This window comes from Rutidosis leptorrhynchoides, chromosome 4 (assembly GCF_046630445.1).
Source record: "Rutidosis leptorrhynchoides isolate AG116_Rl617_1_P2 chromosome 4, CSIRO_AGI_Rlap_v1, whole genome shotgun sequence".
NCBI classification, from domain to species: domain Eukaryota; kingdom Viridiplantae; phylum Streptophyta; class Magnoliopsida; order Asterales; family Asteraceae; genus Rutidosis; species Rutidosis leptorrhynchoides.
Window position 1 is genome coordinate 460,082,665 of NC_092336.1, and position 24,591 is coordinate 460,107,255.

Here is a 24,591-nt window from a genome sequence, read left to right on the forward strand (position 1 = left end):
CAAAATCAACGTGTATGAAAAGTACCTCAAATATTTAGCGTTTTTTAAAAAGCGTTCGTTTTGCGTATAGTTAGTGACATTGTGTTCCTAAAATTATTTCGAGTTTAACGATGGTGCCGGAAAAATTTAACTCGTTGCGAGCGAGAAGATACGACCCGTTAAATATTTGGGTGAAGTTTATTTAAGGTTTTTTTTATGAAAATAGGTGTTTGACACTTTACCCCCTGTGTGGGGGGTCGATTTTAATATTTGGAAAACGTGTGAGGTTGTTTTTGAAAAATTTTAAAAAGTGGAAAAAGGAGAAGAAAAAAGAGTAAAAAGGCGAAAATAGCCCTTATACTATTCATAAGATTTGACTAATAATTAATGCCTCTTATACTATTCATAAGGTTTGTCTAGTAAGTAGTTAATATGTTGATGTTAATTTGATGGATTTTTATATGTGGGCCTGTCTTTTGTTTTATCAAAATATAATGGGCCAAGGTGACAATTAACTGTGACCCAATCCGGGCCATATAGTATAGTTAAAAAATAAAATAGGATTTTTGTTAACCTAGATCTAAAATCACTTCCTTTCTCTCTCACAAATCTGAAATCTCATCTAAAATCACTCATTTCCTCCCTCACAAATACGACCTTCCACTTCAAAAATCTACAGGCCAGAGCATAGTTTAAAATATGATTTTTGTTATCCAAATTCGGGCAAGATTCGGTTTGTTGATTGTTTTAGCATGAAAAATATTAAATTTTTAAGTGGGGCGTGTATGGGTTCGGAAGGATCAAGATAGGAATGAACACGGTAGCCACTCACGTCAGTTGACGGCATATAAGTTTCGGTTAACAAATCTTTTTTTCAACTTTAGTGACATCAAATAGTGTTGGGAAGCTTTTAGCATCAAGTAAAACGACGACTTTCGGGTTGTTAGAAATGAATGGGCGAGGTGCATGTTTGAACAGAACACCGTGGACTCGAGTTTTTGTACACGGGATTTAAAGAATTTATCACTGCCGCCGGTGCCGAAAAAATATTCGAAACGGTCTTTTAGTGGTTGAAAATATGGAATGCCGTAGGACCCGGGGATCGGTCGGAGAGGGAGGTTGGTGGTGGAGCTGCCGGTTCGTTTGCTGACGGTAGTTAGCTGGTGGTTGTGGGTTTTGGGTGGATCGGGTGGAAAGAAGGGAAAGGTAATGTAGACATGGCTGGTTCATTTTTTTTTTTTTTTTATTTTTTTTTTGACTAAATTTAAGTTTGATTTTGATGATATAAAACTTGTGAGTTGTTACTGTGTATAGAGGAATGAACGCGTGTGCATTGATGGTTGTACTATTGATTTGGAAGAAGTTAAATTGGCCCAAGGTGGTTATACTGAATGTGTTAGTGTTGGCTTTAAAAAGGGAGAAAAAAGTTGTCAAATTACGTTATTAACCTTGTGAACAGTTAGTATTAGCTGTATAAAGGGGGAAAAGGTTGTCAAATTACGTTATTACCATTGTGAACAGTGTTAGTGTCATCATAATTATTATAGTTTATAATAATATAATTATAATATAATAATTATAATATAATGTGACTAACTTGTCTCTCACAATAAACCCCATCCACCATCCAACTCTTTCTACTTAAAGAGTACCATTGTCAATATCTATCTATTATTATTATTTATTTATTTTTATTTTATTACATATTATAAATTGTGAAACTTAATCCCATGTGGCACTTCATGATTAATTCTTAATCAAGAATGCTGACGTCTAAAAACCTTAATTAATCACAATTAGCATAATTAATCAAGAGAAAATCCACGTTGGCATCTAAAATCCTGAAGGAAAAAACACGCAGTAGAATTCCCCCATCTCTCTTCTCCTATGTATCCATCTGCTACAAACCCTAATACATGATTGATTCAACCTGACAACATAATCGCAATCAATCAGATAAAACAGAAAACTAATCGCAAGAAGCGTTGATCATCTCTCTTCGATCAGAAAACTCAAACAAAAACGTACAGATTTCCAATTCCAGGACGAAATCGGAATTCAAATTCGCTGGAAGAAATCGGAATTCAAAACGCTGGAAGAAATCGGAATTCAAATTCGCTGGTCGGCGTGGTTTTCAGCAACTTTTATTGGCGCATATTATACGTCACTTCATCCTCACCTTCTAACCTTCCGATTAAATTTGAATTATTGTGTATGTTGTTTTTATGTTTTTTTATTTGCAATTATTCAGAATTTTCTTAGGTTATTAAATTTTCAGAATCAAATCGTTGTTCAATTGTTATGTCGAAGAGCCTTATTAAATTCTCACCTTCTTACCTTATTTGGTTAGGTTTTTCCAGTAGTGATGTCTAATTACAACATGTTGAAAGTTTTTCTTCTTGATCAGTTTCTGTTTGTAGAATTAGGCTAAATTATGATGGTCTGCGATATACTTATACATTACTAATAATAAGGAGGATCATACATTGTGAAGTATTTCTAATTTCTTTTTCGCGTTTGTTATGTGTGCCTGGTTAAAATTGAGGGAAAATATTCAAGTAACTATCTATAAATTTTGTTCATAGCTGTCTAAAAATTTCCTTCTTCATAAGAGTTTTTCTTTTTTTAATTTTTTTTACCAAGATATGGGTAGCCAAGGCTTTAAGGCTCTGAATAATGGGCAAAGATTGGGCATCACGTAGCCTATATCTTTGGGTGGTCCAAGTGAAGTATCAAGACAAACGAGCTTGAACAGGTATATGCTTCTTTCAGATTTAAGAATTATTGGCAATTTAATATCAATTTGTTTGATTCTTAAAGTGCTAAAATATTTCGTTTGCATAATTTTTGGCGGATTCTAGACTATTTGAGATTCATAAAGAGGCCATAAGTTGGGAAGAAGTTTTAGGACGGTTCGACCAGGTCGAATCATTCTTTCCAATATGAATTATGTAGTTTGTGTTTCATTATTTGTTTTACCGTTGCTCCGATGTTGGTAAATTTTGATAGTTTGTAAAAATCTGGGTGAAAAAGATTATCCGGGCGAGGGGGTTAAATGAACAGCTGGTTGAGGAAGCAAATGCCAAATTTTCACTTTTGGGTCCTACCGTCTTGGAGTATGAGGATTTATCTCAATATATTTTTATAAAGATAATAGTGATTGAGTGATATTGATGTACATTGTTTACGTTTTCTTATGTTTCTTTATCACTTCACCGTAGTTGACATTTGTTCAATAGGCTTATGTAATACCCTTAATTGCTAATTATGAATTATAGTTTCTGTAGTTGTCATATTGCAAATTGTGTAATATCTTTGGTGCATTTGACTTTCTAACAGATTTAGACATTTGTTTATACCAAATTTTTCTTAGAAGAGAGAATGATAAATTGTTATTGTATTAGGTTCCTCTAAAGTTGTTCCTACATAGACATCAGTTATATAAATTATATATGGTCATACAAGCTTATTGTTCTATGTACAGAAGCAATTAGTCAGATGCTGCTTATAATGTAATATGATACTCCGTAATTTGTTTCTATACTTGCTTTGCAGGACTGCTTTCAATGGCAAATGCTGGAAAGAACGCCAACGGGTTACAATTCTTCATCACAACTGTCCCAACCAGCTGGTAATTTGCTTACTGTCACTTAGGATCAAATGAAATATTAATGAATCTACATGCTTTGACTTACATCTTCTTTAATGAATCTACATGCACGGTTGAATATATTTCTTGGTTCATGAGGGCAAAGCTTTCTATAATATTCTTTTCCCATCTTCTACTCACCTGCCCTAGGTATTACAATATTAAACTGCTGTTGGGTTGCCATCTTAACCAATACTGATAATATTTTTTATGAGTTCATTAAACTAATAATATGATTTCTAAGATTTATCAATGCAAGTGAAGGCCGAATTTCTGTTGTTGTTGCGCGTTCTAAGATTCACGGATTGTAAGTTCAGCATTTCGTTAAGCTAAATTTCAAGTTTCTTGCACAGATTATATAAATTTAAGCTAAATTTTAATAATTGCGTACGGGCTTTACTGATCAAAATGCATAGACTTTTAGACATGTCAATATGTGTTCAAGTTGCCATACTTTTTTCATGTTCAGCCTTTGTAAACTAAGTTGATTTTTTACCCACCTAACTCTACCAAAGTAAAACATATCGTAAGTCGAATAGTCCATCTTTAAGTGGGTCGAATATCCATCTCTTCATTTTTTTACTTCATTATAAAGTAATCAGGCCAATTTTTTCCCTTTTTTTCTTTTTGTTTTTTTGACCGGCAAAGTGTATAAACTTTGTTGAAAATATATAAACTATTTTGCTGCTTTGATTAAAAATATTATCTATTTACATGGTCTCCTTATTTTGTATTATTTCAGTTATATTTATTTACATCAATTGGATGGGAAGATGGAATCTCAGTGAAGGGCCTGCTTACACATAGAGCCGATCTCCAACAACAATATCTCATGAATTACTGCTGGAAAGAATGTGAAAGTTTAAGAGAAAACATGGAGAAAAGAATAGCCAATACGTGGCGATCCACACAGGTAAACCATCTTCATTTACCTGTGTTAATTTTGATCCGCTAATGGTTAAATGGGTCATTGGACTATTCTTTGGTTCCACCAGGTCATATTTGGATTACTGATAAAAAAGGAACTACTTATGGGTTGAGTAGGTCTAACTGGTCAAAAGTCACCCAAAATTTTATAAAATTCTTTTAATCTTTTTATTACAAAAAAAAAATTGTTATTAGTATAATGATACAGGTTACTTATTTTTAAAATATTGGTTAAATTGTAAAAGTTAGCAAAGAATAGTCCAAGACAACCTCTTAACACAATTCTTCTCATCCTTTGTTCGTAAGGTGAGTAACGGATCCAATGTTATGTTTTGGTTACCAAATGTGCAATCTAATATGGATAATCTTTTTTCTAGACTTTTTGCGCTCGAAAAAAAAAATCAAAAAGTCACTGTTGCTGAAAGAACTTGCTGGATTGAATAGATTCTAATTGAAAATTGGGATTGGAACAATGTAATTCGGGGTCGTGCTGATGGAGATCTTGGCCATTTAACTGATCATCTCGCTTCAACTCCCAATCTCAATGAATCTAAAGATGGATGGGCCTGGATATTACATTCAAAAGGGAGATTTTAGACTAAATTTTTATCTTCTTTAATAGATAAATATATATTTTAGATGTCGGTGCTAACAATTTGGTGACTATGAAATGGCTACATTGTATTCCAATAAAAGTTAACATCTCCGGTTGGCATTTATTAAAGGATAGGTCGGCTACCTGAACGAATTTGGAGAAAAGAGGATTTCCACTTGTGTCAAACCTATGCCCATTATGTGAAGCCGAACCAGAATATTCGAATCATATTTTCATGAAATGCAGGTTTGTAGCTCCTCTATGGCGTAACTATTTATCGTGGTGGAATATTTCGGGCTCAACTCCCAATGGTGTTGCCAATGCTGTAAGCTCTGGTAACTTTATTATTGGTTCTGATAAGAAAAACAAAGTAGCCTTGGCTACTAGACTTATCATGCTATTTGTTTACTGCTCTGATCATCACATTTTGTTTGTTGCTGATTTTTTTTTTCCTATTAGGTGAAACCCAGCTGATTGCTGCGGTTTTTGACATAAAAAAACGGAATTAAGAAAAACAACCACCATGAAAAAGCGCCTAAAGAAGTCTTGTGCAAATTGCAAACACTCACATGAGATAGTCAAAGTTTAGAAACTAAGTGATATGACTCAAGACAATATTTCGTGAGCATTAAGTGGATTATTGAAGTTAATGATGAAGTTAATAATGAAATATATATTTTTTTTTTTGAAAAGCAATGAAATATATTTTGTAGATCAAGTTTCTAATTCCAGACTCCCCTTAGATATAGGCTCCTTGTTTCCTATATGCATCATGTACAATACCATTTAATATTATCTCATCGTTCATCTCTAATGCATATTGACAAAATAGATATGAGTCATCTCTACAAAGATATCTTTCAAAATAGGGCAAATGGCTCGAAAGGGTAAGCTATGTTGTCAAATTTGACAATCAAGGTAACCCCCAATTTGTCTAAGCCCGAAAGAGACTCTATTTTAATTTTTGCTCGCTAAAAGGACTGCGTGTTTGAAAATTTTAAAATTGGGGTAATCTTCGTCAAATTCATTAACAATCGTTAGTTAAAAATACACATTTAGTCCCTGAAGTTTGTTAAAGATTTCCCCCATACTCCTCATCATCATCCTCATTAATATCACCACCACCACCATAATCCTTTACAAATCACGTTCAATTTGCAGATCTGTAACATCATCTTCATATGCAAATCAGATCTAAATTCGTACACAAGTTGTAACATCACCGTCGAAAATTAAAATAGAGAATCGATGATGAACAGAAGCATGAACCTTCATGAACACTTTGAAAATTAAAATTTCAGTTTGATGCGTTTCTGTTCTCGATCTCTTCATGAAAAACATTTCAAATCATCCAAATAACACTCGTTGATCATTATTTCCATCAGAAACATCATATAATTCGTGAATTTGAAGAAGTCCAAAGCAATTGACTTTTTACTCCGAACTTTGACCTTCGAATTCGAGCTCGATTCTTCACGTTAGGACCTTTAAAATTGCAGATAGCATCACATAATGATTTAGAACATATCTACATTTTTACATTTCCTCAAATCGTTCCAGATTGATTCGGAGACCAAATCATCTTGACTTTTCACATTTTTTGGGTTTTGAAGATATAGCGAGCAAAAATTAAAATAGAGTCCCTTTTGGGCTTAGGCAAATTGGAGGTTACCTTGATTGTCAAATTTGACAACATAGATTACCCTTTCGGGCCATTTGCCCTTCAAAATATGTCTTGTACAAAATAGATATGCATCATGTACAAAATAGAATAGTACAAAATAGAATAGTGTAAATTAATCTGTTCAATGTCAATATCGTCTACATAGATATTATTCATCTATCCTATAGTGAAACTTAAGAATACTCATCCCATATAGTTTATCTTTTTGCACTACTCATTCTCATCTTTATTAATATTTATGGCATTCTCATCTTAATAAAAAAAAATTATTATTATCAGTTATATTATTTTCTACATCTTTTCAAAACATGTTATTTGTAAATGCAGATCGACAATGAATTTGGTTTGTATTTGGTTTGCATTATCTGGTCAACTTAGCGCGTTGGTCAACTTAGCGCGTTGGTCAACTTAGCGCGTTCGTAACTCACGAATGGTATAATTGACTATGAACAGTCGAAAACTACATTGTAATGGTATTGATTATTAACGTTTAAAATACTAACCGTTTCAATACATTTACTTTTAGAACAAATGTTATCGATAATTAAGGGTTTCTTAATTATAATTGTATACTACAACTACTCAGTTTCAATACTAACATTTTCGAATACTATTTTATAGAGCTGTCGTGCAACGCACAGGCTTTTATAATAACGTTATTTTACTAATTCAATCACAACAGTACTATTCACACTTTTCCTATAATAACGTTATTTCATATATAAGTTTAAAAACCAACAATGTTAGCGGATGAGTCCCCGTGCAACGCACGGGCTCATAAATCTAGTTCAAATACAAAATGTGTATGGATCAAGAAATAGAGTGTGAAAATCACTTACTCAATATTTATACCGTACAAATCAAGAATATACTAATTATTTACATTTATCTGTTGACATGCATTTAGATCGTTAATGTGATCATGTCACCAGTGGATGCTTAATGTGAATATCTAATTAATCTAAGTGACGATTGTGATCTCCAAATTATGATTGTTTGCCAACCTTAAATAATTGTTGGAACTATGGAAGTGTTTTCACAAGCGTGTCAGAAAAAATATGTATAAAAATACCCTTTGATTGGATGGACTTTTAAGGATAATGATTAGTTTAAGTTTGATATTATCCTTCCTTGTTAGTAGCATGTATCTCAACTCTATGTATCCACTGTACTATATATGTATCCATTGTAATCTCTTATGAATGTATCAAATACAATTCTTCACTTTTTTTCCTTTCTTCCTTTTTTTGCCAACTACAAACACTCCTTCGACTGTTAATTCCGGCAAACAATAACAAACGATGACTTCACACACCATTCCAAACGACAGTGATACTGAACATCCAATCATCATCGTTACGCTCACCAACATCATTAAATTAACATCAGTTAATTACACGTCCTGGAAACTACAAATCCAGGCTACACTCGATGGCTACGGTCTTTTCAAATTTCTCGATGGATCATATTGTTGGGAAATTACGGCCTCACTAATTCCCACCACTCAGCCCAACAATAATAGTAAAGAAATAAGAACAATACACAACACAAGATTTAACGTGGAAACTCCAAAACAGGAGAAAAACCACCGGCCCCCAAAGAGAGAAAATACACTATATCACAAATTGTTACAATGATATAGACGACTCTCTTAAGCCAACTACACTCTCCAAAATATTTAACTAATACAACTCTCAAACAAGGGTAAGAAAGAAAGAAATAATCAAATACTTAAAGTGTATTGATTGGTGCAATTTGGAAGTGAGGCTTAACACTCCTTTTATAACCAAGTCACCCCCTCCCACTTCTTCCTCCCACCTATGTGGGATAACATCCATTTACAAATACAAAGCAACCATATCCATTTCTTCTAACCAAAACTATAACCAACAAATCTCCACCTTTTGGATAGAAGAAGATAACCATGCTTCCACTTTGCAAAAGAAACCGACGTAGATGCTTCCTCGACGACAACTTCAAGATCCTCATCTTCATGTCGCTGACATTACCTCTAACCCAAGAAATAAAATTTGCATCTTCATCGAACATTGTCAAGACCCGACAATCATTGTCATCACAGACAATCATAACTCTTAACAAGAATTATCATACTCCACCATTAAGAGTATAGCACTTAGAATATCACATTCCAAGCATTTCATCTCGGCACATGTTGTTGAACAATCAGCTGAAACTTTATGGTGCAACTTCCTGTTTGGCTTTCCCTGGAAGTTTCATCAGCTACAACATCAGTTTCCACCACACAACCTGCATCAATGCCAAACCAATGCTCATGTGCAATTGTGAAACCGGTAACGAACATCCCTTTCCATGGTGGCGCGAACACACCATGAGGATGACGTGACTTCAGAAGAATTCGTCACTCTCCGTAACGACGGAGACAATGTTAGCATCTTTGGAGCCATTTGCCGGATTAGCTCCACCGGGACAATTAACCCTTACATGTCCAGTCTTCCCGCACTTCCAGCATGTCAGATTCTTTCTAGAGTTTCTCTTCTGCCTATCCGAACACAACAGTACCATAGCTTCTGATGACGAGACTCCGTTACCTTCCAATCTTTTCTCCTCGGATAGGAGCTTGCTAGTAACATCTTCAAACTTCAACGTTTCTTTCCCGTACATTAGAATAGGTTTCATGTGCTCATAGGACGATGATAAAGATAATATCAACCTCAAAGCTTTATCTTCATCATCCGTTTTAACTCCAATAGCCTCCAGTTCCGAAACAATACCGTTAAGAATACTTAGATGATCTGAAATCTTTGAACCCCCATCCATACGCAGAGTATGAAATTGTTCTTTAAGACACAACCGATTTGAGATGCCCTTGCCCTGGTACAACTGCTCTAGTTTAACCCAAAGCTCCTTTGCCGTTGATAACCCGTGCACATTTGCAAGCACGTTCTTTGCAAGACACAAACGAATCGCACTTGCTGCCCTCAAATCCATATCATCCCATTCTTCTTCATCGAACTTACTGCTAGAATCACTGCCGGGAACAAGGGTGGGTTTACCCTTCAAAGCCTTGTGTAAACCAGACTGAATCAACACATCCTTGACTTGAACCTGCCATAAGCCAAAATTGATCCTCCCATCAAATTTCTCAACATCAAACCTCATTGGACTGAACTTTGACATCGTATCCGTATCCTATAAACAACACTTTCTCTGATTTTGCTCACGTTTCGAATAGCCAAAAGATGTAGCAGGTAGCCAGGACCCTTTAAATCGGAAATCCACAACTCGCCACTAACAAATCCAACTATTACTACTAATCAGAAAAAATATTGTCTAACCAGATACTCTATACGATCAATAGAACTCGTTTCTGATGTGGACGATCCACTCCCGTGGCAACCACAGAGCATACTCCGACTCCTATAACCGAGACCCCCGTCAAACCTGACGCTCTGATACCAGTTGTTGGGAAATTACGGCCTCACTAATTCCCACCACCCAGCCCAACAATAATAGTAAAGAAATAAGAACAATACACAACACAAGATTTAACGTGGAAACTCCAAAACAGGAGAAAAACCACCGGCCCCCAAAGAGAGAAAATACACTATATCACAAATTGTTACAATGATATAGACGACTCTCTTAAGCCAACTACACTCTCCAAAATATTTAACTAATACAACTCTTAAACAAGGGTAAGAAAGAAAGAAATAATCAAATACTTAAAGTGTATTGATTGGTGCAATTTGGAAGTGAGGCTTAACACTCCTTTTATAACCAAGTCACCCCCTCCCACTTCTTCCTCCCACCTATGTGGGATAACATCCATTTACAAATACAAAGCAACCATATCCATTTCTTCTAACCAAAACTATAACCAACACATATCCTGCACCACCTGCAACTATCCAAAAAGATATTACCTCAGCTCCAAACCCTTCGTATCACACTTGGCTGCGACAAGATCGCCTTCTTTTTGGTGCGCTGATTGGCACTCTCGATCAATCGATTGTCCCTCTCGTCTCGACAACCACAACTACAAAGGGGTTATGGGACACTCTTGCAAGCACCTTTGCAAGCTCTTCTCGTAGGCACATCAAGCAGTTAAAACTGCGCCTGAAGAACATCACAAAAGGTGCCCAAAGTGTCACTGAATATATGCAAGCAATCAAGGTTTGTACCGATAACCTTGCTCTCCTTGGAGTGACTATGGAGCCTGAAGATATTACAGACCGTGTACTCGATGTCCTGGATGAATCATATCAGAGTGTAATTGATGGTGTTAACGCTCGAGAAAACTCAATCTCTTTCACCGAGTTACACGAAAAATTGATAAATCGTGAGCTTGCAATAAAGAGTCAATCCCTACTTGGTACTCTACCTGCTACTGCACATAACAAAACTACACGTCCACGCAAATTCTCCCAGCCATCTCGATCACCTACTGCAGGTCCGTATCCACCAAGCAGTCTGCAGGTTACACAGGAAATAGACCATTCCTCGGCAAATGCCAATGGTGCCATGCCCAAGGTCACTCACTACAAAAGTGCCCGGTTTTTGTAGAATGTCATCCGAACATCACTCCACCATCACCTCCAACCTACTGTTCCAACGGGCCACAAGCTCATCCGACATCTCTCCGGGGTTCACCACAGTCCACTCAATGGTTGCTTGACTCGGGAGCATCTCATCATGTCACACAGGACCTCGGTAATCTGTCTCTCCACAACCCGTACAATGGCACAGACGAGATCGTTATTGTTGATGGTAAGCGCCTTCAGATCACACATATATGTTCTGCATCCTTGTCTACTTTATCTAAAGCCTTAAATCTATCTGATGTTCTTTTCATTCCAAAAATACGTCGCAATAGATTATCTATCTATCGATTATGTAAAGACAACCATTTACTAATCGCTTTCACATCTGAATCTTATATTGTGAAGGATCGTTCAACCGGGAAAATCCTCCTAACGGGACCAACTAAGGACGGCATCTACCAACTCTCGTCATCTTTATCAACCATCTGCGCAAACTCTGCTGTTCGTGTCTCCACCATTAATTGGCATCGTCGACCGGGGCACCCCTCACTAGCTACTTTCAAGTCTCTTGTTTCTACTTTTCGTCTTAGTGTTCCTACAAATTTTTCGTTTCACTGTAACGCATGCGAATGTAACAAAAGTCACAAATTACCATTTAATAATAATACTTTGTCTTCGCATTCACCACTTGATCTTTTTTACTCTGACTTGTGGACGTCCCCGGTTTACTCTCTTGATGGTTACAAATATTACATCATTTTGTTGACCACTTTACATGATACTTTTGGTTTTACCCGCTTAAAAATAAATCGGACACTAAACCCGTTTTCATACGATTCAAGGCACATGTTGAAAAGTACTTTAACCGACCCATTAAAACATTATATTCCGACAACGGTGGCGAATACATTGCGCTTGTTGAATTCCTTTCAAGTCACGGTGTGACACATCTCATATCTCCTCCACACACTCCTGAACACAACGGTCTTGCTGAACGCAAACATTGTCACATTGTTGAAACGGGTCTCTCTTTACTCTTACATGCTCAACTTCCAACCACCTTTTGGTCATTTGCTTTTACCACTGCCTCCTACCTCATTAACCGACTTCCAACTCCTATTCTATCGAACAAATCTCCATATCATTCCTTGTTCGGGTCACCTCCAAACTACACTAAACTTCGGAGCTTTGGGTGTCTTTGCTACCCATGGTTGCGCCCCTACACAACACATAAACTTGATCCTAGGTCCACACCGTGTGTCTTTGTTGGTTACTCGGCTACACAAAGTGCGTACCATTGTCTTGATCCCGCTACAAACCGTATTTACACCTCTCGACACGTACGCTTCATTGAATCTGATTTCCCATATCTTCAACTCTCCAAAAATATTTCACCCATCTCATATCCCTCATCAGACTTGTGGTGTCATGTGAACGTACCCATTGTTCGACAACCCATGTCATCACCTTCGTCACCATCACCTACTCCATCAGCTATTCCATCACCTCCTACATCGCCCATACCACAACCACCACTCACCATTGATATAGATGATTCTGCCACTCCAACAACATCTAACTCCACCACTACACAGCCACTCGCTCCACCTATTACTCGATTGAAACACAACATTTACAAACCAAACCCCAAATATGCAAATCCTACCACTTCTCACTCTCGGCCCCGTGAACTGTAACACCGTACTTTTTACATACACATTTTGTTTTTTTAAGACACTCACAGCGGAAGACTGATTAATGTACATATCATATATTAGTACATACTTATATGATTACACAAAATCACAGGTGTTACATTATCAATACAAACCTTTTGACCATATTGTTTATTACAAAACATCAGAGTTATACACTGTGTGTCAAACATCTTCACTTGCCTTGCAAAACCCACCAAGAGCTGCTAATCTATACATGCAGGGCAAAACACTGTGGGGGAATTAGCATAACGCTAAGTGAATGGCAATATCTAGGTGGACATCACTACAAGCATCAAGCACAGCTTAAAGGCACTAGTCACTAATCACTTAAAGCCATACACAAGAGGACCGGCAACCCATAGCTGATCAAGCTCGAATATACCGATAGTCCACACTACTGAGTCACTGGTATAGTCTTCCAGACGTGACGCACTAGTCATTCATACTATACCACTAATCAGTAACACTTGGACCCAATACTATCACCCTAAATACACAAGGTAAATAGCATTGACCTCTTACGTCGCACAAAACTCCTCGACGTTCACTGGTGCGCACATAATCACATATAGTCACTGCACTGGTCACAGACTCATTACACAGCCTAATTATAAGCATGGCATGGATCACTATACTTGTCACTGTATAATCCCATCCATAAAGATAATCCCACTCACCTGGATGCACAAGTACTCAGTTGTCTTATATCACTGAGCCTTCACCTTTCCATTTATTACCTGAGAAAATCAATTCTCGAGTTAGTACACTTTTCAATCAAATTACACATCTGAATAAATATCACTGCAATACAGTAAATGGGTCAAAATTGCACTTGACCCAAACGTACAACCACTGTCACTCGCACGGATGAGGTCTCACTCGTGCGACTGACTATACTCACTCGCACGAGTGAGTATCCTCACTTGTACGACTGACCTATCAATTATACTAGTGATTATCAAACCTACTCACACGGTTTAGTGTCTCACTCGTGCGAATGGACACTTCACTCGCACGAGTGAGTGCCTCAGACGCACGGTTGAGCAAGTACATCAGCACAACTGCAATTCAAGCTTTTTACACCTAACCTAAAGTTTGATTTAGTGTTTTAAAACCTTATCATTGGATACTAGACCTCAAGATGATTACAACAATAGTTTATTTGTTAAAAATGGAGTTACGGTTTGAAATTTACAGCCTTTTCAATATTACCAAAAGTTGACCACTGCTCAACCGCGTAGCTGAGACCTCAAACGTACGGTTGAGCCCTCAACCACGTGGTTGAGCCCTCAAAAGTGTGCTCAACCACGTGGTTGAGCTGTCAAAAGTGTGGGAGTTGTAGAACAGCTCCAGCTCGCTGTTTTCGCGTTTTTTTTTACTCCAAATCTTGATTTTTGGCCGTTCTGATCATGAAACCACCTCAAAAACATCATATAATACTTATACAAACTATTTCTAACATCAATTGAGCATCACAAATACATATCATCAAGAATCAAGCATCAAAATGTATAAAACCCATAAGAATCCAAAACCCATTTTGATCAAGAATCAATACATGAATCTGTGATATGCATTCCTTATATTGATCACGAAATCACAAGGAACATATCCCTAGCTTCAATCAATCCAAAAGCTCACCAAATCAAATTAGGGTTTATGAGAGCAAAAGGGTGTTTAGGGTTATGTTGTTGCTAAAATAAGAAATGAATGAAACGTACAGTACATGTATATCTCATTTTTAGGTTTCTTCACATGTAGGTAAGCTCTTCCGTCTAACACACGAGTATTTACCAGTTATCTGAAACCCAAAATCTCTAATAACTTATTCATTCTAAGTCTAATTCACAAAAGAAAATATGTTCTGTGACCCTTGTCACGAAGCGCACATTATCCCATACACAATAATTGTAGTGACCCAGAAATTTTCTACTAAATTTAAACTTAATCTTTATATGATTTCGATACGATAAGCAAAGTATGTAGAATTGAGTCTAGAAAATTTTTGAATAATGTTCATATATTCATTTAACTTGTGACTATTACCGACGATTCACGAACAATTTTTTGTAATTAAATAAGTATATATATGTAAATGTAAGGATGTATAATACTTAGAAGTAATAAAACATAATTTAAATTAAATATGTAAAAATAAAATAAAATTTAATCATTTGTGTTGAATATGCAAGTAGTAAATAAAATAATGAAGTTGTTATTAATATATATATATATATATATATATATATATATATATATATATATATATATATATATATATATATATATATATATTTATTTATAAATTCCAGAGAACGTACGAGTTGTTGAACAACTATCCATTAAACTGTTTATCAATTTGTTTTTTTTTGTCTTCAATCAGTTACACATTAACATCAAACTTACCATTTGATTCTCAATCACATTCCACCTTTATATATTTTATTTATTTCTGGTATTAAAAGAATATGTGAATGGCGATTTAATTTGAGCTATAAAACAAACACAACCAACTCTTCTTTTGATATCTACATCATCATTTACAAATAAGTCGTTGTTGTTTTCTTTTTTTATCAAAAGAATCGTTTGACTTATATATTCACCAAAACTTCCACTACATGATTGCACGATATCTTTTCCTATCTAATATGAAATGTGAATATGAATATAATATTATATGTTAAGTATATTATATCTATCACCATCTATATATGTAGGGATATATACATATCATATAAAAAAAACCCACTGTAATTGTTTCTAACTCTAATCAATATTCTCTACTATCAAAACACCATCTACAAACCGAGATCATCTCTATCTATCTTCTTCTATCTCTCTATTCCATTGATCACCAAATGAACGTCTAAACCAAACAAATGAACTGTGGTGCCGTTGATCAAACAAACCAATATATGCTAGTGCTTCTTATTCGGTTGTTCTATTTCCTTCAATGAAACCAAACATCACTTGCAAGTACCACCCTGAAACCCACTTGTTCGTTTCTATTTATGTCGTGAACAACCGGCCATATCACTCCCTATAATCATCTACAACCTCAAACTAATCGCCACCTTATCATCACCCGACACCAAACCTGTGACGACCCGGCAATTTTCGACCAAATTTAAACTTTATTCTTATATGATTCCGACACGATAAGCAAAGTCTGTAATGTTGAGTCTCAAAAACTTTGAACTGTTTTGTATATACAATTGACCTTCGACCATTCTCGACGATTCACGAACAACTATATATAAATAGATACATATACATTAATTTGAAAATATTATTATTTGAAATAATATAGGATTTTATTGTTGAAAATAATTATGAAAATTAATATGTGATGTACTGAAAACTATTATTATAAATATATAGATATATATTTATATATAAATATGTATATAAATATTACTTGTAAATATATAAATTATATTAAATTCAATGGTTTAAAGATATATAATATAGTTATTTAATAGTTAAACTTGCTATTTAAAACTCTTTATATATAGAAAGAGAATATATTAAAAATAAATGATTTCGAGTCTAATTAGTAAACGTCAGTAGCACTCGGTTGACGATTTGTTAGTTTTAATATAGATATTGTACATGTCAATGAAGGATTGAAATAAAAGTTGAACTGTAAATTGATTACTAAGATTTTAGATTTGTCAAAAATATTTTTACTCTTTTAAGATTAAATATTAGTACTCCGTACATATAAATTGGTACAGAAAATAAATAATTATCGAACCTTTTTGATCAGGTTTCAAACAGGTAATGAGTGAAATAATTAAATATATTTAATCTAAAAGTTTAGGATTTTTAGTAACACTTTTATCCGTAACTGTTTAGCAATAGACACGATATAATTGGATGTAATACTCCAAATCTCCGGCTGCTAACTATTTAGCTTGTGACCCTCAACTACTGTACACTTTAAGACTTTTAAATTCATATAATATTTATATTTATATTTATTATTATTATTATTATTATTAATTATTATTAATATTAAAATTATATATATTATGTACAGATAGTGAGATGAAGAGTTAGATATATTTACAACTTCATATATATGTAGTACACACATGTGCAGCCGATCACACAACACCTTAACAACTTCTTAATCGTGACAACCATCCCACAGCGCCACCATGAACCACCGTCTGCCACCACTCCCTACCACCGCAAACAACCACCTCTAATTACTCTCTCTCTCTCTCTCTCTCTCTCTCCTAATCATGATTTCCATGGACACTACACATAAACCTACACCATCACCTCACCATACTACCGCCACTACTACTGCAAACCACCGGTCACCACCGGCACTTCCTAACACCACCGGCCACCGTTCTTTATTTCTCTCTCGCTCTCCTCATCGTTAAACTATTAAAACGAAGATGATAAAAAAAAAACTGATAATGATGATGATCATGTTGGAACAGAGACGATGATGATGGTTTGATTATGATGTTGATATGATAAGATAATGATAATAATGATAGAAGATGACGAAGATGATGATAACTATGATGATGATGGTGACGGACGATGGTAATGGAAATGAATCGTGAAACTATGATGGTACACGATGATGGTATTACAATGATGAGGATTAAAGTCGATGATGGTGATGGCAAGGTTATGAAGATGATATGGTAACGATGACGATGAGGTGATGACGATGATGATCATGAAGTTATGGTGATGATGATACTGTATATTGTAGATGATGATGATGATGGTTGCATAATGATGATCACGATGGTATATTTTTTATTATTATTATTATTATTATTATTATTATTATTATTATTATTATTATTATTATTATTATTATTATTATTATTATTATTATTATTATTATTATTATTATTATTATTATTATTATTATTATTATGTTTACTATGATATTTTACAGTTAATGTAATTAATATTATTATTATCATCATCATTATCATTAATATTAGCATTATCCTTAACAATATTAAAAGAATTACTAAAGAATTTTAATTACAATTATAAGTGATAAACCGCTTTTGACATATTAAATAAATAAAAGTACTAGTTGAAACAAGAAAGTAATTAATGGTTCCTTGGTTTAGTAGTGGGTTTGATGGACAGGAGGTCCTGGGTTCAAACCCAGGCAATCACAATGTATTTTTTTATTTATCAGAAGAAGATGAACTGTGTTAAAAAGTTGGACTGGAAACCTGATGTTGGGCCGAGTCCCTTTCCTCGTGTTGGGCCGTATTAATTATGGGTGGGCTATGTTTATTCGTTGGCCCAAGAAGCCATCATATGTGGTGTACGAAAGATATATATAAATGTTGTATTTTAATGACAGTAGAAATATAGGTTAAATAATTTAGGATACAAGTTAGCACAGAAAAGTACCATTAGAGGGATGGTTGGGTGTGTTTGGATGGAACGAGAGGTCGCGGGTTCGAGCCCTGATTGTGACATAATTGTTATCCTTTTTAAGGTAGTATTGTTTACTATTGGTAATTATTATATTTATTACTATTATTATTATTATTATTATTATTATTATTACTATTATTACTATTATTATTATTAATATAAGTAAATAACATATAATATTTTTATTTATTAGTATTATCATTATAAGTAGTATAAGTATTTTCATTTTTATTAACATTATTATTATATTTTTTAGTAGTATTATTAATATATCAAATAGAGATTTTCTATATAAAAATATATTTATGACATACAACATAACTATATTAATAATTGGTAATAAATATTAATTATCTATTTAATGTATATAAAAATAAATATATCTAATTAACTTAATAATGAAACATATAAATTATTAAAATAACGATTAAATCACTAATAATATATAAATTGTTCGACTACTATTATAGTGTATTAATATATATACACAAATGATATAGGTTCGTGAATCCGAGGCCAACCCTGCATTGTTCAGTTGTTCAAAGTTGTTATATGTATTTTTACTACAAAATACAGTATGGTGAGTTTCATTTGCCCTTTTTACTCTTTACGTTTTTGGGCTGAGAATACATGCAAATGCTTTATTAACTATTTTACAATACTTATATGCGTGAGTTTCATTTGCCCTTTTTACTCTTTACGTTTTTGGGCTGAGAATACATGCAAATGCTTTATTAAATGTTTTACAATACATATATGCGTGAGTTTCATTACTCCCTTTTTAAATGCTTTTGCAATATATATTTTTGGGACTGAGAATACATGCGCTGCTTTTATAACTGTTTTACGAAATAGACACAAGTACGTGAAATTACATTCTATGGTTGAATTATCGAAATCGAATATGCCCTTTTTATTAAGTCTGGTAATCTAAGAATTAGGGAACAGACACCCTAATTGACGCGAACTCTAAAGATAGATCTATCGGGCCCAACAAGCCCCATCCAAAGTACCGGATGCTTTAGTACTTCGAAATTTATATCATGTCCAAAGGAGGATCCCGAAATGATGGGGATATTCTTATATACATATTGTGAATGTCGGTTACCAGGTGTTCAATCCATATGAATGATAATTTTGTCTCTATGCATGGGACGTATGTTTATGAGAAATGGAAATATGAAATCTTGTGGTCTATTAAAATGATGGAAATGGTTATTTATGTTAAACTAATGAATTCACCAACCTTTTGGTTGACATTTGAAAGCATGTTTATTCTCAGGTATGAAAGAAATCTTCCGCTGTGCATTTGCTCATTTTAGAGATATTACTTGAAGTCATTTATGACATGTTTCAAAAGACGTTGCATTCGAGTCATTGAGTTTATCAAGATTATTATTAAGTCAATTATAGTTAGATATATTCTGAAATGGTATGCATGCCTTCAATGTTCGTTGTAAAGAAAGTTTGTCTTTTAAAATGGAATGCAATTTTGTAAAATGTATCATATAGAGGTCAAATACCTCGCGATGTAATCAACTGTTGTGAATCGTTTATAATCGATATGGACTTCGTCCTGATGGATTCAGGACGGGTCTTCACAGTTGGTATCAGAGCGGTGGTCTTAGCGAACCAGGTCTGCATTAGTGTGTATAACTGATAAGTCGTTAGGATGCATTAGTGAGTCTGGACTTCGACCGTGTCTGTATGTCAAAAGTGTTGCTTATCATTTTTGTCAGAAATCGTCTGCTAATCATTCTTAGGGAATCACTTGCTTATTTAGTCTAGACACATTTTAATGCATCGACTGCATGAATAGTGTATAGACGAAATTCATATCTTATCGTATCGTATCTGCTAATTTACATATTAGCGTATCTGTTATTGTTACCTTTGTCTGATAGCTTCCATAGATTCCTCCGTAACTTATGGGATTTTAGTATTATATATGCATATGTAAATTATGTATTGCAGGGTACTAATCTACATCCTATAATCTATTTCTTATCGAAAATCCTTCATCTAATCGTACGAGATGAATCCCTCAACCATTTCGAGTTCCTTAGGTTCCGATAACTATTCTGATAGTTATTTCGACAGCTATTCCGACATAGAGTTTCACTCGAGCTCCGAAAGCAGTGTCACCAGAATGAATCAACCAATCAGTCATCCCCAATTCATCTGATGGGTTCGTAGTCGACTTAATTAATGGAAACGCGCATAAGGCAATCCCTTCCACCAACCGAATTCACCTCTTGACAATGAACCTGAAGCGGTTACCGGCGAACCTGTTCGAGACACCATTTTCAGTCTCATTTCCAGGGTGACTCGACAAGATTATATTCTATCCACAATTCTGAACCTTATTCATCCGCTCGTTCCGACCGACAATCATCCGGGAGTAACAAGTCAACGAACTTCGCGCTCGAATAATCAATTCGGAGAATATGGTGCAAAATGTACCAGCTTCAGCAATATCACCGGCACCAACAGTACAATCAAATAACAGCACCAGTACCATCAACAATCCATGCTTCAATATCATCATCTGTACTTTGAGTATGATCTTCGTTCTACGTATCGTTCTACCTCATTTATCTTCGTTCGACATGGCGAATATATAATCTCTAAAGTTTTAGAGATTATTTATTCTAGTTCCAACCGAAAAGCAAATGAGTTTAATATCATATTAACTCATTAATTCCATGAGTACATCTGAAGAAGATATATATGTATATATATTTTCATAAAGGTTGTAATTGAAAATTCTTTCGTACAAACTATTAATGGTGAAAATATTTTAACGGGTAGGTAATACCCGAAGAATATTTAGATTTCACATTAATAGGTTACGCTATACATTCTTCGAATCTGATTCAACAGTCATTTACTATCTTACTTACAACCACCGATATACGTATCCGTTCACCGCAGAATAACCATTTTTATTCAATTTCATATTTGGTTTTGATCTATCAGAATCCAACAAGTGGCATAATGAAGAAATAATGGACACAATAAAAATTGATTAGAAACAGACTAATTAACAATATTAAATCTTATTAAGAAACCACGCTAACAAAATCCTAGCTAACTATTCCTAGCTAACTGTTAATTCCGTATTACATTTTATTTATCGCAATTTAATTATCGCCATTTATTTTATCGCAATTTATATTCTCGCAATTTTATTTATTGTCATTTAATTTCTGTTATTTACTTTACGCACTTTATTTATCGTCATTTAATTTATGTTATTTATTTTACGCACTTTAAATATCGGGACACGTATACAAGTTTTGACATATCATATCGACACATCTATATATATTATTTGGAATCACCATAGACACTCTATATGCAGTAATGATCAAGTTCTCTATACAGGATTGAGGTTGACTCTACAATAATACATATACTTTGAGTTGTGATCGAGTCTGAGACATATACGGGTCACGACATGTATTAATTAATTCGAATATTATATATTAAACTATATATGAATTATTGGACTGTCAACTGTGGACTATCGACTGTGGAATAATAACATTGGACAATTAAAATGAATTAAAATATTGATTATAACATATGAAACTAAACAATTCTTCAAGTTTGCCACTTGATTTCATCTTAACCGCCATTTATATCTTGACAATTCTAATCTGCGTTCAAACCTTTCATGATTCTTGAAAACACCTCAATTGAGAGGATGAATCAACCGCACTTCATCTACGGAAGGAAAGATTTATGCATATAGTTATGCACCTGAGAAATTCTCGGCAACTGAGTAAAAGTTTAACACGTAGCCGCGTCAGACCTTTTGGCATTTATTAGCAAAAATAACTTTGCGATCCTTTTTCAAAGTAGCCAATTTTGTCACAGCTCCAGCAAGTCAACTTCAACTTTTCATTCGAAGTAGCCTTACTATAATCCTGATATATACAATTACCCTTTTGATACCGGATAATTCTTTTATATTCCACCACATTACCAGCAAATGTACCAGCAACCTTGTCGCTCCTTAGTTTAAATCCCTCCGACAAATCACTATATTTATCTATTGAAGTCTCGTCATGTACTCGTCCGCATCTTGTAACGAGAACTGCCATAACAATTACCAGGAATCAGCAATCAATACTTTGAAAACTTACAGCATATCTACATCAACAATTATGTGTATGACATTTATCTCTTAGAATTATGATCTTTCATTCTGAAATTCTGAAAAGCACTCAGTCACAAATCAATACTCTGAATGTTGAAAAAGCTGAATGAAGCTGCAGAAACCATAGACAACCGTAAACGACCTTAATCATCGAAAGTTTGATGATAAAGAATAGTATGTTGGAAAAGCTCAGAAACGTTGGAACTGGAAAACGGATAGAGTTAACCATGAAAGAGACCAAGGACAAATACAAGGACCATACCTTATATTCAAAGAATTCAGATAATTCTGGATCCATTGAAATCTTTAGAGAATATATTGCTCCGAAATCATGTTAAAATCTTGCGGAAAAATCTTTCTCCATCAACCATCGAACTTAGAAATTCCAAAATATCATCATCAATATTTTCAGTAATTCTGAGGATATTTTCATAAATATTCTCGTTCGAAAATTATATACCTCTTCGTGCTTCCTGTGTATCATTATATTGGAAACATTCAATAGAAAATTTAGTACCGAAAAGCAGATTATGCGAAACTATGAAAGAAGCCGTGGACAAATCACAAAGAATAAGTTAGACTTCAAAGAATCTAAATGATTCAATGTCTGCTGAAGTCTTTAGCGAATATTTTGCTCATTACTCTAAACCCTTGCGGACAATAGTCTCCATCATCCTCTGATCTTAGATATTCAAAGATATTATCGTATCTTTCATTATAAATATCCTCGATATTTCTGAATATATTTTCATGACTAATCTTATCTGAAATCATTAATCTCTTCGTGCTATCAGTATTACATCATATAGAAGCTGTTAGTTTCTATATTCTGTAAACTTTCGAGCTTAAAATATGAATGTCATTGAAGTAATGTTGGGAACTGATGCATGAGTTAGTATAATATAATGACACTTGATCAACTTGATTATATTACAGTAAGTCATGCTGAGTTTTTAATGAAACGTGATGATTCACAGACTCTAACATCATCATGTGCCATGTACACGACTCTTACATTCTATCTAGTCTCCAAACATATCGAGAACATATCTTCTTGATAAATCTATTTTTCCGGGATAGTCTGGTAATTTGACAAGTCAAATTGCTTTATTACCATTTCTTTCTTAGGACATTAACAATGTTCATTCTGAAACTTATATCTGCTAATTCTGGACCATTACCAGAGATGCCCAATCGCAAGAAGAAGAAATGAAGGGACAAAGCTCCGAAACAGAAATTGGAGTATAAATCGTAGCAAATAGGGGGAAGTATTAACTGGGGATGACAATGATTATGGAAAACAGAAGCAAGGACTTCGAAGTATAAGGGAAGATATAAAGCCCAATAACAACACATAAATTACAAACCGTGGATATTAATACGAATAGCAGTATAAAGACACGGTAGAATTAAGAATAGTATCACCACAAGGTAATAGAAGAAGTAACCAGATTCTTCTAGTGGAAGATTAAAAAGAAGGATGATAGAAATGATAATTAAGAAAATACCAAGGAGTAGGACTGGATGAAGCATTTTCCCAATCTTTTAGAAGTAAGAATTAAGAACGAAAGAATAAGAATGATGAAAATAAAGGAACGGAAGAAGTTCATTTATAGTAGAGATACCAGACAAAGCAATCGATACAGATCATCACATTTAATTATATAGATCTTAATTTCCTTACTCGCCGAAGAATCAAATGAAAGGACCCGTTCATATACATTATAAACGATTCACAATAGTTGATTACATTGCGAGGTATTTGACCTCTATATGATACATTTTACAAACATTGCATTCGTTTTAAAAGACAAACTTTCTTTACATCGAAAATTGACAGGCATGCATACCATTTCATAATATCCACTATCCAACTATAAATTGATTTAATAATAATCTTTGATGAACTCAATGA

The 24,591-nt window shown here is 34.3% G+C and overlaps 1 long non-coding RNA gene across 15 annotated transcripts; it reads left to right on the top strand.

Annotated features, from left to right (window-relative positions):
- Window positions 1-387: 387 nt before the first annotated feature.
- Window positions 388-5,864, top strand: LOC139839463 (uncharacterized). 15 transcript variants are annotated; one of them, XR_011756963.1, is made up of 5 exons: window positions 388-2,734; window positions 2,841-3,610; window positions 3,873-3,935; window positions 4,371-5,475; window positions 5,610-5,864. It is a non-coding gene; the product is annotated as an uncharacterized lncRNA (long non-coding RNA). The 15 variants fall into 15 exon arrangements; XR_011756964.1 differs by lacking the exon at window positions 3,873-3,935 and having other exon boundaries at window positions 2,841-2,901; window positions 3,535-3,610; XR_011756954.1 differs by having other exon boundaries at window positions 2,841-4,541; window positions 4,933-5,475.
- The last annotated feature ends 18,727 nt before the right edge of the window (window positions 5,865-24,591 follow it).